Source organism: Podarcis pityusensis, assembly GCF_964106645.2.
Source record: "Podarcis pityusensis genome assembly, chromosome: W".
NCBI lineage: Eukaryota > Metazoa > Chordata > Lepidosauria > Squamata > Lacertidae > Podarcis > Podarcis pityusensis.
Window position 1 is genome coordinate 22,656,685 of NC_138045.1, and position 8,405 is coordinate 22,665,089.

The 8,405-nt window shown below is 46.1% G+C and overlaps 2 long non-coding RNA genes across 2 annotated transcripts in view; both read left to right on the forward strand.

Annotated features, from left to right (window-relative positions):
* LOC308467823 overlaps window positions 1–7,342 on the forward strand; it is a 90,125-nt gene extending 82,783 nt beyond the window's left edge. The window contains exon 2 of the long non-coding RNA XR_013981318.1: window positions 7,137–7,342. This is a non-coding gene — a long non-coding RNA (uncharacterized lncRNA). The remainder of the gene's footprint in view (window positions 1–7,136) is intronic.
* LOC308467804 lies at window positions 2,398–4,511 on the forward strand. Its single transcript, XR_013981298.1, has 2 exons — window positions 2,398–2,888; window positions 3,496–4,511. It is a non-coding gene; the product is annotated as an uncharacterized lncRNA (long non-coding RNA).
* Window positions 7,343–8,405: the final 1,063 nt, after the last annotated feature.

Consider the following 8,405-nt stretch of genomic DNA (forward strand, 5'->3'; position numbering starts at 1 on the left):
GACACCTCCCCTCCCTCCTCTTCGGAGGCAGGAAAACCCACAAAGTCCCCTTCGTCGTCTGTGGGTCCAAATTCTTCCTCCCAGAATCTGGCTAATGGTTTGGGCTTATCCGGGAACAAACCGTGGAATTCTTCCACCAGATACCCGTCAGTGATTGATTCAGCAGGGACCCACGTGTTTTCAGACCTAGGTTCCCCCTCCCAAGCTACCAAGTACTCTACCTGGCGACCTCGCCACCTTGAATCGAGTATTTCCGTGGCTTTGTTACAGTGTTCCCTCTCCTCTACCCTCGGGTGGGTGGTAACCCCTCCCTCCCGTCCCGGGAATTCCCGCCCCTCCTTGTAAGGTGAAAGTAGGGACCTATGGAACACCGGATGTATCTTCATGCTGTCAGGCAACTTGAGTTTAAATGCCACTGGGTTAACCTGCTGTATTACCTCAAAAGGCCCCAGCCGCCTAGGCTGCAACTTCTTGCACCCTCCCTTGAGGGGCAACCCTTGGGATGACAACCACACCTGGTCTCCCACCCGTATGGCCTCCCCCTCCCAACGGTGCCTGTCCGCCTGCCTCTTGTAAACTTCCTTGGCCCGCTCCAAGTTCAGCCTGAGTTGCTGGTGTAAGGCCTCCATTTCCTCCACAAATTGCTCAGCCGCAGGTACACTCCATCCTTCCTCCCCCCGCCCCGGGAAGGCCCTGGGGTGACACCCATAATTGGCCATGAAAGGGCTCATTCCCGTGGACACGTGTTCAGCGTTATTGTACACAAATTCAGCCAAAGCTAATTTCTCTACCCAATCGTTCTGTCTCTCGCTGACATAGCAGCGTAGGTACTGCTGGAGTATACCGTTCGCTCTTTCGGCTTGTCCGTTGGTTTCTGGGTGCCTGGCCGTCGAGAAGCTCACCTCAACCTGTAGCAAGCTCATGAGTCTCCGCCAGAACCGGGAAGTAAATTGTTTCCCGCGATCCGAGATTACCCTCAATGGAGCCCCATGCAGTCTAAAAATGTGATCCACAAACAGCCTGGCTGTCTCCTCTGCCGTTGCTGCATGCGAGCAAGCTACGAAATGGCACATTTTAGTCAGTAGATCGACCACTACCATGACTGCTGTCTTTCCCCTTGACTTGGGCAGATCTGTCATAAAATCAATGGACACCACCTCCCAGGGCCTTTCCGGTGTGGGTAAGGGTTCCAGTAGCCCCGTGGGGGCAGCCCTCTCTCCCTTTGCCCTCTGGCATCGGTTGCACCCTCGTACATATTCTTGTACGTCTTCCCTCACCTTTGGCCACCAGAACTGCCTGGTGACAAGTAGCATGGTCTTGTGCTGTCCAAAGTGCCCAGCTGTTGGGTTGTCATGGAGTTGTCTAAGTACCTTCCCGCTCAAAGTCTCCCCTGGTACATACAGCGCCCCCTTATAGTACAGTAGCCCTTCCTTTTCCTCAAACCCTCCATTGACTTCCTTTCCGTCCCTGAGTTCCCTGATTTTTGTCTGAGCAAACTCATCGTCTCTGGTGAGCCCTGCCAGTTCTCGTTTCCCAACCAACGCTTCCCCACACACCCACCGGTCCTCGGGGAACACGTGCCTGGTCTCTGGTGGCCCCTCTCCTTCCATGTACTCCAGTTTCCGGGAGAGAGCATCTGCCCTTACGTTTTCCTCTCCCGGCACGTATCAGATCTCGAAGAAAAACTTGGCAAACTCCTGGGACCATCTGATCTGTCTCTGGTTGAGCACTCGCGCGGTCCGCCAGTATTCCAAGTTCTTGTGGTCAGTTCGGACCTGGATCTTGTGTCGCGCCCCTATCAATAGATGTCTCCATTACCGAAATGCCGCATAGGTCGCAAGCAGTTCTCAGTCATACACCGTGTAGTTTTGCTCCGACATGCTCAGCTTCCTAGAGAAAAAGGCACACGGCCTCCAGTTCTGCTTGGCCCCGGGCTGCAAAAGGACCGCTCCAATCGCGCGGTCGGACGCGTCCGTCTCCAGTCTCATGGGCTTCTCCGGATCCACGTGCAGGAGCTGCTATTCCGAGGCGAACGCCTTCTTCAGTTTTTCAAAGGATTGCTGCGCATCCTCTGTCCACGCAAACTTCTTCTTGCTACTAAGACAATCCGTTATGGGCGCTGTCAAGTGAGCAAAGTTCTTTATGAACTTCCTGTAGAAGTTGCTGAAGCCTAGGAACCTCTGCACATCCGTTCTGTTTTGGGGGGCTTTCCATTCCAGCACTGCCTTCACCTTGCCCGGATCCATGGCTAGTCCTTTGTCTGACAACCTGTACCCCAGGAACTCAACCTCCCTGGCGTGGAATTGGCATTTTTCCAGCTTGACCCACAACTGATGCTTCTTCAATCTCTGTAGCACCTCCCTGACATCTCTGACGTGTTGCCTTTCATCGTCCGAATTGTTAGGGTGTGAAACCTAAGACGCTGGCAAGTTAGCAATGTCATGTGACTTTAAGTAGTCAAGCTCGTTAAGTTGTTAAGTTGCTCAGTATATAAAGAGTGTTTGTTTTCTCTGCCTGTGGGGCGTGAAGCAAAAATGTCTGAAAGCTCCGGAGGTATTTCTGTTATCTTTCTGCAATAAACCTGTCTTTGGAAAGACAGGCTTCCCTGTGTCGTTATTTCTTTGCTGCTGAGACTCTGAAGCTTGTACTGCAACAAGAATCTCTGCACTGGACTTAATTAATACTCTGCAAAGAGAGCTGTTGCTGGTGGTGCAGCGGAAGCGTTTACTGGACCAGTACACAAACTCTCTTAGGTTATGGATCCTTCTACGTTTCTACAGCTGTATTGTGTGCAGAGAAAGTGAAAGCAGCTTTCGGATGAGAGAAGACCGGCTTGGTCGTAAATCCAGCTCTTAAAGGCTTCAGAGGAGGCTGGAGGCGTCTGAAAAGTGAGTAAAACAAATCCCAAGGGGAAAAAGAAGAAAGGGCACACAGAGGGAGTAGCAGCAGACCCCAAGAATGGCAGTGGAAAATTTCCAGGTTCCCTTTACAAAGTTGAACTCTGCTAATTACGTGCAGTGGTCTAAGAGGGCTCAAGTCTGGTTGGAAGCCAAAGAAGTGTGGGCTGACTATGTCCAGAGGCGAAAGCCGTTTGTGGCTGTTGCAGCAGATGCCACAGCAGAGCAACAGGCTGCTGCACATGCTCAGAATAGGGAACATGATAAAATGGACACTAAAGCTAGATGCATGTTGATGGTATCGATAGACGATTCCCAATTACCTCATGTGGAAAATTTAAGGTCTGCATTTGAAATTTGGGAAGCTCTTAGGCGAATTCACCATACAGCCACGCCCGGAGAGAAGGTGAACATTATACGTGCTTTGTATGAGTTGAAACTGAAGCCAGGGGATAGTGTGGTTGAACACACGTCACAGATGACTGAGTATTTCAACCGACTGTCATCTTTAGGTGTGAATTTTCCTGAAAATATTAAAGTTTATACTCTGCTTAGCAGCCTGCATGCAGGGTTTGAAAACTTAGTACTAACTTTACAGGTTTTGCCAGAGGACCAGCTGAATATGAATTATGTGACTGGTAGATTGTGTGAGCAAGAATATCAACATCATCGAAAACGTATTGATAATTCAAATACCCCAAGGGTTGGATGTTCAGATAATTCCCAGCGTGGGGAAACTAGCAGGCAGAGCTGTAAGGAAGCCTCACAAGTGTCTGCTATGGCCAGCAAGTCATGTTTTCGATGTGGCAGCAGGTTTCATTTGATAGCAAAGTGTCCAGAAAAGCAACAGGAATTTCAACAGTCCAGGGCCAGTTTCCGGAGCTACAGGGGAAGACGACGTGAGAACTACAAGAATCAACGATCCAGAGGGGGAGCAGGTGCTGATAAGGGACTATCTGCAATGGCAGCACAAAAGAGTCCTAAAAGGAGCCAACAAACCTTGAAGTGGATAATTGACAGTGGAGCAAGTCACAGTTTAGTTCCAGCGACATCTAGTGGCCGCTTGATGAACTGCAAGACATTACCAGTTGCAAAAACCGTGACTATAGCAGACAATAGTAAACGAGAAATGAACCTTAAAGGCACAATTTATGTTAACTGTTTGCAAACTAACCTTCCTGTTTTTGTTCTTCCAGGAATGAAGAATGGACTTTTGAGTGTGTCATGCCTGGTAAAAAGTGGTTTTAAGGTTGAGTTTGAAAATGATGTGTGCACCATTTCGAAACAGGGGAAGGAGCTAGTTAAAATTCCCTGTGAGGCTGGGCTTTTTGTTTTGGATGAAGAGCAGTTAGCAGCAGGTAGATGTTCAACAGGTGAAGCGCAAGCTAAGTGTGTAAATAAGGCTCCTCATACAGGTTGTGCACATCTACTACACAGAAGGTTAGCTCATATATGCTTTAAGTATGTAAGCAAGATGCCAGATTTAGCTGAGGAGTGTAACATTAAACCCTGTCCAAATTTTCTGGATTGTTGTGCTTGTAAACATGCTAAGGTTAAGACATGTAACTATCCTAGATCTGATAGAGTAAGCAAGAAACCCTTTGAACTTGTGCACACAGACGTGTGTGGCCCTATGCCAGTCAAATCGCTTGGAGGTGCGAGATTTATGCAAATTTTGGTGGATGATTTTTCAAGGGCTAGTTGGGTTTTCTTTCTGAAAGAAAAATCACAAGCAGCTTCCATCCTGATGGATTGGATTGAAGAAGTCGAATGTAAATTTGACACCAGGGTACGTAAAATACAATCAGATCGTGGTGGGGAATATGTGAACCACACGCTGGAGACGTGGTTAAAAAGGAAAGGTATAGTTCATAGGCTTACCAATCCCTATTCACCACAGGAGAATGCAGTTGCTGAAAGAAAATTTCGAACATTACAGGAAGCCATTGCTGCTTTGCTGTTTGATTCTGGACTTCCACAGCGTTTTTGGGCTGAGGCTGCACTGTATGCGAATTATACTTTTAACAGAGTGTACAATAGCACAGTAGGCAACACTCCTTACTTCATGCTATTTGGAAAAAAACCAAAAATTGATCATCTAAGAGTTTTTGGATGTCGTGCTTATGTGCTGGTGCCTAGGGCACAACGTAGGAAAGGCGATCCTAGGTCTAAAGAAATGTTTTTCTGTGGTTATCAAGCAAACACAAAAGGTTGGAGATTTGTGAATGTAGAAGGCAATCAAACGAAAATCACAATCAGCAGAAGTGCAGAATTTTGTGAACAGGATGGTTGGAATAAAATTCATAGAAATCCTGACATACTATTTGATGTGGTGAACAGCAATGAAACTCAGGCCCCAGGGCAGGTATTAGTTCCAGAACAGACTGAGGAATTTGAGTCTGAGGATAAGGGTGAGAAATCGCCTAGTTCACCCAAGTCTGTAAAGTCAGAATCTTCTAGTTCTAAAAGTTCACCTGTACAGCAAGAGAGACGTGTAAAGTCAGAATCAGAAAGTTCTACAACTACTAGTGACAAACAGGTGACGACTAGTGATTCTGGGTCAGAGGGGGAAACTGAAGGAACATCGCAGGAACTGTTAAGGCGTTCTAAGCGTACCAACAAAGGTAAACCTCCTGAAAGGTACCAAGCTATTAGTGTTTGGGCTGGTTTGGCAAATTGCGAACCTGAAAGTTTTGAGGAGGTTGAACAATTACCCCAGGAGGAGGCCAGTAGGTGGCGTGAGGCCATGCAAAAGGAGTTGAATTCTATGAAAGAACTGGGTGTGTTTTCCATCACCAAACTGCCAGAAGGTACCAAAGCAGTAAGTTGTAGGTGGGTGTATAGGATAAAGACAACAGCGATGGGGAAACCAGAGTACAAAGCAAGGCTTGTAGCTCGAGGTTTTACGCAAAGAAAGGGGTTACATTATTCCGAAGTCTATGCACCCACTTCAAGGAGTGAAACCCTACGGGCACTATTAGCAGTTGCTGCTCAGAAAGGGTTCAAAGTGAATCAATTTGATGTCTCTACAGCTTATCTTCATTCAGACTTGGCTGAAGAGCTCTATATGGAGCTACCGCCAGGATTGAAAGTTGGTAAATCAAATCAGGTATGGAAACTACATAAATCTATTTATGGACTCAAGCAATCTGCTCATAATTGGAATGAATGTTTGAATGACGTTTTGGTAGGCATTGGTTTTAGCAGGAGCAAGGCTGACAATTGCTTATATTTCAGAAGTTCAGGAGATGCTCAAGAATCTTTGCTTGTTTATGTAGATGACCTGATTTATACTTCAAAGACACAAGAACAAGTAAAAAAACTAGCCAAAGAGTTAAATAAACACTTCAAAGTTAAGAATCTTGGTGATGTGAAGGTCTATCTTGGTGTTCAGATAGATAGGACCAAAAATGGCAGTTTTCTACTGAATCAAAAAGGCAAGATATTGCAAATGTTGAAAAAGTTTAACATGACGGAGTGTGCAGGTGTTAGAACACCAATGGAAATGGGTTTTGTAAAAGACAATGAGTTCAAGGATAGTGCTGAATTCAAGCGTGCTGAAATCTTTCAGTCAGCACTGGGAAGCTTACTTCATCTTTCGCAATGGAGTAGACCAGATATTGCTTACGCTGTTAACTTACTCAGCAGAGAAGCTTCGAAACCTAGTGTAAATGCATGGAAAGGAATTCAAAGAGTGTTAAGATATTTACAATACACCAAAGATTTTTGCCTTGAATTGTTTTCGGAAGGACAAGCACAGATTACTTGTGGGCAGATAGTGATTGGGCAAATTTAAAGGATAGAAAATCAGTGTCTGGCTGTGTAATAAAATTTGGTAACTCTCTGATTGGGTCGAGATCCAAGAAACAGAACCTAATTGCTTTGTCGTCAACAGAAGCTGAGTTCTGTGCCTTATCTGAGTTATGTAGAGATCTAGAATTTTACAAATGCTTGGCACAAGAGATGTATGAAAAGGCCATCACTCCAATCACTGTATGGGGTGATAATCAACCGTGTCTTAAGTTAGCACAAAATGGGCAGTTTAAAGGTCGTACAAAACATTTGGATATCCGCTTTCAAAATGTTTGTCAAACGGTAAAAGCAGGAATTGTTAAATTAAATTACTGTCCCAGTCATGAAAATCAAGCTGATGGTTTTACAAAACCACTTGGGTTTCAGCGGCATGAAAACTTTTGTGAAGAAATGGGTCTGAAGTAATTTTGTTTTTTGTATTGCCAGCGAGAGGGGGTGTTAGGGTGTGAAACCTAAGACGCTGGCAAGTTAGCAATGTCATGTGACTTTAAGTAGTCAAGCTCGTTAAGTTGTTAAGTTGCTCAGTATATAAAGAGTGTTTGTTTTCTCTGCCTGTGGGGCGTGAAGCAAAAATGTCTGAAAGCTCCGGAGGTATTTCTGTTATCTTTCTGCAATAAACCTGTCTTTGGAAAGACAGGCTTCCCTGTGTCGTTATTTCTTTGCTGCTGAGACTCTGAAGCTTGTACTGCAACAAGAATCTCTGCACTGGACTTAATTAATACTCTGCAAAGAGAGCTGTTGCTGGTGGCGCAGCGGAAGCGTTTACTGGACCAGTACACAAACTCTCTTACGAATAGATTAAGATGTCATCCGAAAAGGCTACGCAATTCTTGTACAGCAGGGGCCCCAACACGTGGTGCATGAAGGCTTGAAAGCAGGCGGACCCAGATTATAATCCAAAGCTTCTGCCTCCATCGCAACCTTCCCTAACCCTCCCTACAACTCAGCTCACATCCACCCCCCCATCCCTCCTTCCCTCCCTCCTTCGCCTGCCTCAGCCCCTGCGTGCTCTCCCACAGGAGCTGTGCGCGCCGCGCTTTTTCAAGCTAGGCAGCAAGGAATCCTCTCCTTAGAGGATGAGGCTGGATGGGCTGGCGAAATGCCATCTGCTTTCCCAATCTCCTATATAAACCCTGGCACTGCGCAACAACAGATTATGTACGAGGCACTTCCTTATTCTATTCTGAGGGAATTAAGAAAAGCCATTACTGATTCTGGCCTAAAATCTTCTTATGTGCTAGGGATGCTGGAGGGGATCGCAAATGGTTACACAATGCTACCTCAAGATTGGAAAGATCTGATGCGCATGCTTTTATCCTCGGCTCAGTATGTGGTTTTTGAAAGTGAATTTAAGCATGGCGCAACAGCCCTGACTGATCCACAGCATTCAGCCAATCAACTTCTTGGCGCTGGTCCGTATGATAATATACCAGCCCAGGCGCAATTGACACCTTTACATTTCAGTCGCACCGCGACCTGTGTACAACGCGCCTTTCGCAAAGTCCCTGTCTCAGGGCAACCACTGAGCTCCTTTGTTAATATTAAGCAACAACATTCGGAGCCTTACCATCAATTTATAGACAGATTGAAAGACTCAATCACCAGGCAGATTGATGACCCTACAGCTCAAAATGAATTGATGAAAAAATTGGATTTGGAAAATGCAAACACCGATTGCAAGAAGGCTTTGCAGTC